Genomic DNA, 8,428 nt, shown 5'->3' on the forward strand with positions numbered 1-8,428 from the left:
CAGACCAGGGTGCATGCCCCCTGGGTCCTAGTCTTTCTTTCCGAATCACTCGCATTCATCGGGAAGGAGGACTGGGGGCGGAGGCGAATCTTGAGTGAACAGACCATTTAGGATTGGTATTTGACTATTTGCGATGCGAGATCCCGGAAATGAAAGTTGGTCTACGAGCTTGACCACCCTTCCTTCGTGTGGAAAACACATTACTCTAAAGAGTGAGGAGACTATCGCTCCCATGCAATAAATATAGTCGCGTCCAAGGAGTAGGTTATAATCCAAGGGTCCTTGAACTACCAACACGTTCATCCTGACGGTCTTCCCTTTCAATGTAACAAGTACATCGGGGAGGATCCCTAATGGTCGACTGGTTCCTTTATCAAAACCTGAGAGATTTCTCAACTCAGGTAAAAGCGCTGGGGAACCCAGTGCTTTCCAAGCAACAGAGGAAAGGATACTCACAGACGCCCCTTCATCAATGATAGTACCGGCCATAACCATTCTATAGATCTGGACAATGATTCTGAATGGAACACTGGCTGGTAACCGGGGTCTGCCTAGTTGATTCCAATCAAAGGATACAACCAGGTTGCTTGGTGGTGGGACCGAATATACGGCCGGATACGACTCAGATGATGTTCCTTCCTGCGATAAAGGAATGGGCGCATTGCCCGGATGCTCGTCGGAGTCGGTGCTGATAAAGAGAACCTGGATGGTGTCATCCTTGTTCTCATCAGTGAGGGTGTCACATGAAGACGACACTTCGGTGACGGTGTCATTTGAAGACGGGTCTTCAATGACGGAGTCATTGGACGATAGAACCTTTGAAGGAAGAACCGGGTCAACTGCCGTTTCGACCTTTAGACTTTCGTCTGGTCTAGATTCGGTAGGTTCATTCTCAATGACTGACACATCAGCTGACCACTTGAGTGGTTCAACTGGATTTTCAACTATCGAGGGATTAGGCGCGAGTTTTCGGTATCCAGGCGGAAGTTGCACCGGTGACACCGGGCGATCTTCCAAAACTCTCTTGGCTTCATCTAAGAATGGACATTTGTGGATGGCATGGTGACCTTCACACAATAGACAGGGTGATCTTGGTCCCCTTCTTCGTCCTTCACTCTCGCTAGTTGAGGGAATGCAATCAACTTCACAACCAGAGGTTGATGCTACCGGATTGTGCAACCTCGGGGACCAGTCCCTTAGTATCTGGGGAATACAAGGACAATCAAGATGGAAATGGATCCCTTTGCAAATGACACATGGCGATTTAGGCCCGGTCGGTGCAGTGTGTGGGTTTTTGTCAGTTTTCTTCTGCTTGCCCCCAGTCGCCTTCGCCAGAGGCTCCTTCTGCTTCTTCCCTTTCTTATTCTTTTCCTTCTTCTCCTTGGGAGGCTGAATTTTGCCGGCTCTACCCTGCGAAGATGAAGGATCAGAGGAAGTATCACAAGATGTAGAAGGCTGGTGGGTAGTTCTAGATTGTTCTGACAGTTGATTCGACTGCTCAGGATTAGTGGCGATTTGGACAACATTAGTTGAAAAGAGCCAAACAGGAAGGCCGATTGTCAATCCTGGAAGTGACAATGTAGCCATATGAGGCGCACCAACATCTCCCCAAGAGGAGAAGGGATTTGGACTTCCGCCAAGGTTACTTCCTTGGTTGGTGGGCTCCATACTTTTCAACTGAAAGATCAACGTGGGAATAACAGGTGATTATGTTCCGCTTTAAAATAAGTTTTATTTACGACGCTTTTAGACACAAACTTGCTTTTTCATGTTTTAAGAGTCGAGAAAAAGCTAAAGATGACTCTAGTCGCCTTCGATGTATTAACGAGCCCGAAGTGACAAATGCTCGGCTGGACCTTTTCAGTTATAGAGTTTGAAAAGGGCCAAAAGAAACTGCTCTGGAGATCTAGGCAGAGGGTGTGCCAAACCTTTCGCGAAACCACAGAATACGTTTTACGGTACGGGTGGTCGATCTTCGTGAATGCTGTGTTCACTGCATCGCGATTAGTAGGGCGGCCGACACGGTTTCCTAAGGATAAAGGATAAAAGCCTATAGGGGTCTCCCAATATACGCGACGGTACGCGGGAGCTCAAATCCGTGTTAGTGCCACCGACTCTCAGGAGGAATCACCCACCTTCGTAGAGATCGACAGTCACTATGTTTAACGACGCTGGAACACGTCTCTACCTAGACCTCTAGATGTTTGTGTTAAATTCCAAAGCGTTATTATGTAAATTGAGTTTATTTTAATGTTGATCTTTCTTAACAGTTTGCCTTTCAGGTTCGCCACGAGATGTATATATACAACTTCCTATATGCAATCTAAGAATGAGAAGCAAAATCTTTTCAATCTTTCAACTTTGAAAACCTTAATCTACTTGAGGAAAGAGCAAGACACAACTTTTTCCACAGATCAAAGAACACACACTAAAATGCACATTTTCCTAAATCGTCAAGCATACAGTCAAATGCAAAATGCACAATGCATGTATTTCTTTTCGTTATCCTTAATGTTGATGCTTAACAAAAGGAAACGGTTGTATGATTTTTGAATCAACTTTCAAGTAGAAATAAACAAGCTTGTCCACAATCAAAAGAACACCTTATGAAAGACTTGTTTTAAATACAGGAAAAGTATAGATTCAAACCATAAAGTGAGAAGCAAACCAATCCAAAATAGCTATGAACAGCAATAACACTAACTCATAAGATCGCAATCTAAGAGGCCACAGCTACTAGGTTCGCTTTTCACAATGGGAAATTGTAACTGAAACAAGAAATACTGAAAGAACGTTTACAATTTCATCACACAACTGAGGCGGAAAAATGTCAAGGAGATGAGGTCTACAGCAAATACAATAACCAGCAAGCAATCAGCCAAAAACAAGTGCAAACAGGGCCAAGACACAAAGGAAGAGCTGAGCTAGACTAAGGCCAACTGGACCAGCGCAGGCACTAGTTCACCAGTTTCACTCTCAGCGCAGTTCCCGAAGGGACTACCTGCGCTGTAATGCAGACTGCCAGTGGACAGCCTGCACTGACTTACGAGAGTTACGTCTGCTAAGAATTCCGGGTCATAAAAAGCTCAAAAATGTACTGTTTTGACTGAAATAAAATGCTATGGGTTAAGTACAGGCTAAGGGATGATCAAGAGGATAAAGATCTATCACTAAGAGTAAGGATTCATCTGTAGATTAGCTCTTTAAATCTTGAATTTGCTCAGCAAAGGAGCAAGAGTAGCAAAACCCTCTACTTCGCTTTTGATAGAGTCAAAAGCTTTTCGATTCGGTACTCCTTTCTTCAAGAAATGAATAGCAAAATACTACAACAACAAGATACTAGGATCTCCCCAGCGGAGTCGCCAGTTTGTTGTGGGGAAAAGTATCCGATGCGGATGACACTAACCCTTTCTAAAGGTGACAGACTTTAGCAACAACTGAATGACAAAGTTTTCATGTTCATCTTTATGAAAGCACAGAGAGAATGGAAATAGGGTCAACCAACCTGGTGTCTTGCGCTTAGTCGATCCTTGTCCTTCTCTCTTTGTATCCGATTCCCAGCTCTTTGCTCTCCAAGCCGATCCAGCTACACACAGAATCTGCACAACAAAAGGGAGCAAACTACGAGATACAAGCAATCATAACTGAAGCATGGATTAGGTTGCATCAAATATACATTTAAACACAAAAGCATCTATGTAAAACAAGTATATAGAAGAACATGCAAACTTTATTGATAGAAAGTAACAGGGTTCCAGAGGAAGTTACAACCAATGATGTTGGCTCCAATCCAGCAGCACCTCCTCGGCAGCGAGAACTCTCTTCTTCACCTCTAGTAAAACAATCACCCAATAATCCTGGCAGTATACCAACAGCACCTCCTTGCTTATACAAAATTCCAGCCTCCTTAGACCTCATAGAAGAGCTCTATATATAGGAGGGAAGAGGAAAGGATGAGTCAGCTGGAGGCTGGCATATAGCTGACTAGTGTCCTCTCCATCTTCAGTTAATCTTCAGTTCCTGTGTCCACTTGGAGATCCTTGCTTACACATGGTGATCAAGTACCTCTTACTCATCACAGGGCGAATCTCATGACCCAAGTGTCAGTTTGGAAGCTTCCTGGGCAACTGACACCTTGCAGGATGACTGTGCCACTTGGCCAATCTCGCCCAGCGCAGGTAGCCTTCATTGTTTTTGACTTCCAGCGCAAGTACAGAGTGGGACAGTTGCAATACAGCGCAGAAGCTTAGTTAAGCAGCTGACATGATCCAAAATAATCCTGTTCTGAAGTGTTTTCAGGTGGAGAATTGATTGGAAGTGTTGTTGATTGATGACCTTGTTCTTTTAGGGGTAAGAACAACATGTTTAGGGACTGAGGATCCCTGTAATTATCGACATTCCCTGCTCCTTGACGCGAGGCACAAAAATGTCTATAACAGATGTGGAAGCATTTTTGTGTGCCATTTCTATTATCCAACCAGATTGGATAAACGAAGCAAGGGAGGAATGGAAGAATGACGAAGAATTGTGGGCACTTATTTGAAAGCTACAACAAGATTCTGGTACTTCTGATACATTTAGCTGGAAAAATGATTCGTTATGGTACAAAGATCGCTTATACCTCTGTAAGAATTCCCAGCTAAAACAAAAGATTCTTATGGAATTGCACACTTCTCCTTTAGGAGGGCACTCAGGATTTTTAAAAACTTACCACAGGGTTAAGAAGGAATTTTTTTGGGATGGCCTTAAATCAGATATTCAAAAGTTTGTGGCGGAATGTTTGGTTTGCCAGTAAAATAAAGTTGAAACAATTAAGACACCGGGTCTATTACAACCTTTATCCATTCCAAGCCAACGTTGGGAGGAGGTTTCAATGGATTTTATCACAGGTTTACCCAAGTCTGAGGGAAAGAGTGTCATCATGGTGGTAGTTGACAGACTTACCAAGTATGCACACTTTTGTGCATTATCACATCCATTTAAAGCCAGTACAGTTTCTACTGCATTTATGGAAACAGTTCAAAAGCTACACGGAAACCCAAAGATTATTGTAAGTGACAGAGATCCCATTTTCACTGGAAATTTTTGGACAGAATTATTTTCTTGTCTTGGTACTCAGTTAGCTCATAGCTCATCTTATCATCCTCAATCTGATGGGAAAACTGAGATAGTAAACAAATGTTTGGAAGGATATCTTCGTTGCTTTGTATCTGATAAACAGACACAATGGGTCAAATGGTTGCCTCTGGCTGAATGGTGGTATAACACTTCCTTCCATACAGCAACAAAAATGACCCCATTTATGGCACTTTATGGGTATCAACCACCATCCATCACATCATATTTAAGAGAAAATTCTAAGGTTCAGGCAATGGAACATCACATCGAACATCAACAACAAGTCCTCCAACTCTTAAAGGATAACCTCGTGTTGGCACAAAATAGAATGAAACAACAGGCAGATCAACATCGCAGTGAAAGAAGTTTTGATGTAGGTGATTGGGTATTCCTACAGCTACAACCATATAAGCAAATGTCCCTAAAGCAAGATAAGAAGGATAATAAATTATCACCAAAGTATTATTGTTCGTACAAGGTGTTGCAAAATATTGGTACTATGGCATACAAATTGGAGCTTCCTGCAGCTTCTCTATTGCACCCAGTCTTCCTTGTTTCATGTTTAAAGAAGGTTATAGGTGACAAGCTCCCAATTAAAACAATATTGCCAGAACTTGATGAGGAAGGAAAAATTATATTGGAACCGGAAGCAGTCACAGAAACAAGAACTCGACAGCTACGAAATCGATCAATTTCAGAGTATCTTATCAAGTGGAAGAACTTATCCGCTGAAGATTCCACATGGGAGGATGAGAATTTTATGCAGAAGTATCCAGAACTACTCAAGCGTTGAGGACAACACTTTTTTGAAGGAGAGGGGCATGTTGGGTCCCTATAATACTAGTGATTACCCCATTACTATTGTAGTTATACCCCTTATTTATATTGTTGTGCCCCTATTACCCCCATATTGTTATTTCTGTGCCCCATAGAATCCCTCTATTGTTATTTTTGTGGCTTTATATTATTATTGTTAGGTCAGCTGGATTATATTGTGACTCCTTAGACTCCTATATATAGAAAGGAGGTTTTGTCATTTGTATCATCCAAGAATTGTTCATTTATGTAATGTAAAGGAGGTTGCCCCCTCGAAGAGGCTGAATTCTAAGGCGTTGTTCTATCTTTTCTATCTTTTCTTGAGCTGGTTTCATAACAAAAAATTTCAAAATTCATTTGCAATGAAAGATTTGGGTGCTACAAAATAAATCCTTGGTATGAGAATAACTAGAGACGGGAAAAATCGCAAATTAACATTGTCTTAGAATGAGTGCATAGAAAAGGTGTTGGAAATATTTAATATGCAAAATGCAAAACTAGTTAGTACATCTTTGGCTAGTGATTTCAAACTAAGGAGATGTGTCCCAAGACTCAGGAAGAGATGGATTATATGTGTAAAGTTCCATATGCATCAACAGATGGAATCTTAATGTATGCAATGGTATGCACAAGGCCTGATATTGCACATGCAGTGGGATTTGTAAGCATGTATGTGAACAATCAAGGAAAAGAGCATTAGATGTCAGTAAAGTGGATTCTCGGGTATTTGAGAGGTACCACAAATAAAGCATTATGATTTGGTGGTTCAAACATTGCTCTACAGGGATATGTTAATGCAAGTATGGTAGGTCATAGAGATAACACGCGGAGCACCACAAGGTATGTGTTTATTGTAGGTGGAACAACTGTTAGTTGAGTTTAAAAATTGTAAAACATTGTTGCACTTTCAACAACAGAAGAAAAGTATGTTGCTACTACATAAGCTAGTAAATAAATTATTTTGTTACAAAGGTTTATGGATGAATTGGGCAAGAAGCAAAGAGATGGTCAGGTTATACAATGATAGATAGAGTTCCATTCATCTTGCAAAGAACTCAACATTTCATTCCAAGACTAAACATAAACAACTCAAGTACCATTTCATACGTTCATTGTTGGAAGATGGACAGTTGAAGCTGGAAAAGATACACACTAGCCATAATGTTGTGGATATGTTTACAAAAATTGTAACCGGGGAGAAACTAAAATTCTACTCAGTTTCAATTGGTCTTCAAGTATGATGGTGAAGATGAGAAACAACCAGGTCCAAGTGGATTCATTATCCAGCAAGTGAAGCAATGATGAATTTTATATAATTAGTCTCCAAGTGGGAGATTGTTGGGTGTGGAGCGTGATTATCTTCCTGATTCTTGATTTTAGACTCTTGTGATCCATTTTGATTTTTATAAAGTCTTTCGGATTAATCACATCATGAGTTTTTGGTCGATGTTTTGAACCATCTAATGTGGTTTAGATGTTTTTTTTGTTTTAGTCACATTGGATCCATGTTCCTAATAGAGTGACAACACTGCCCATTTTAATCTCCATTTAAGGGGGTCTATGGAGGCGACAACAACTTTTATGAGCACCACTTTGGTGAGTTTTGGGGGCAGCACCCCCAAAGCTAAAAAATGCATGAAATTTTTCCTTGTAAAATATTGTACTTTCGTATTCAATCTAGGTTGTTCATTAGGCAGATGATCCAACGGTAGAAGTTATGTTAATTTAGGGTTTTTTCCCCTAGAAGGAAACCCTCAGTCTATATGAGGGAATTGTATTGTGTTTGTGTATTATTATTCTGAGCGAGAAAAAGAGAGGAGATTGTGTGAGAGTGAAGAGGAAATTACAGCAGATCTGATGTAGGTTGTATCTCCTCATTTTGCTAGATAATATAAAAGGAAGAATTGGTTGTTTCTCCATGCATGTATCCCAAATTGGGTGTACAACGTATATACGTGTCTCTCTTGTTTTATGTGTTTCTGTATTTGTGTTTCCACAATATTTTGTGTATTTCATTGCTCCGTAAATTAATTTCTACTACTCAATAGCATACATCTAAGACAATGGGTTTATCACATTATTCCCTAACTACTTGTGGTCCCTTACATAATCTGGGTTAACCAATTTATTTATTAATTATGGCCCATTTATTTATCATCCTTTAATTATTACATTACATTATTCTCTTGGGTACCTCCCTTTGTACCCTATATTATCCCCTTAGGTATACTACATTCCACCCACCATAAGTATTTTTCTCGAAACATGAGAAGAACACAAATAATAAGATCTGCTCAAAAGAGTAGCCCACTAGTACCATGCACATGCATCTATCCATCCTAGAGAAAGGTGAACACTCGATCTAGTCGGTGCCTTGCTCACTTGAGATGGAAGTTGTTTTTTATGGTTCCTTTGTGTTGATGTGTTATGGGTGGATTGTCGCACCTCTCTGCATATCGTCCAGGGGTTGTTGTTTGTGTTTCTAATTCTTTTC

This window comes from Pinus tabuliformis, chromosome 9 (genome assembly GCF_031772625.1).
Source record: "Pinus tabuliformis cultivar Carrire ecotype Pingquan chromosome 9, CPIR1, whole genome shotgun sequence".
NCBI classification, from domain to species: domain Eukaryota; kingdom Viridiplantae; phylum Streptophyta; class Pinopsida; order Pinales; family Pinaceae; genus Pinus; species Pinus tabuliformis.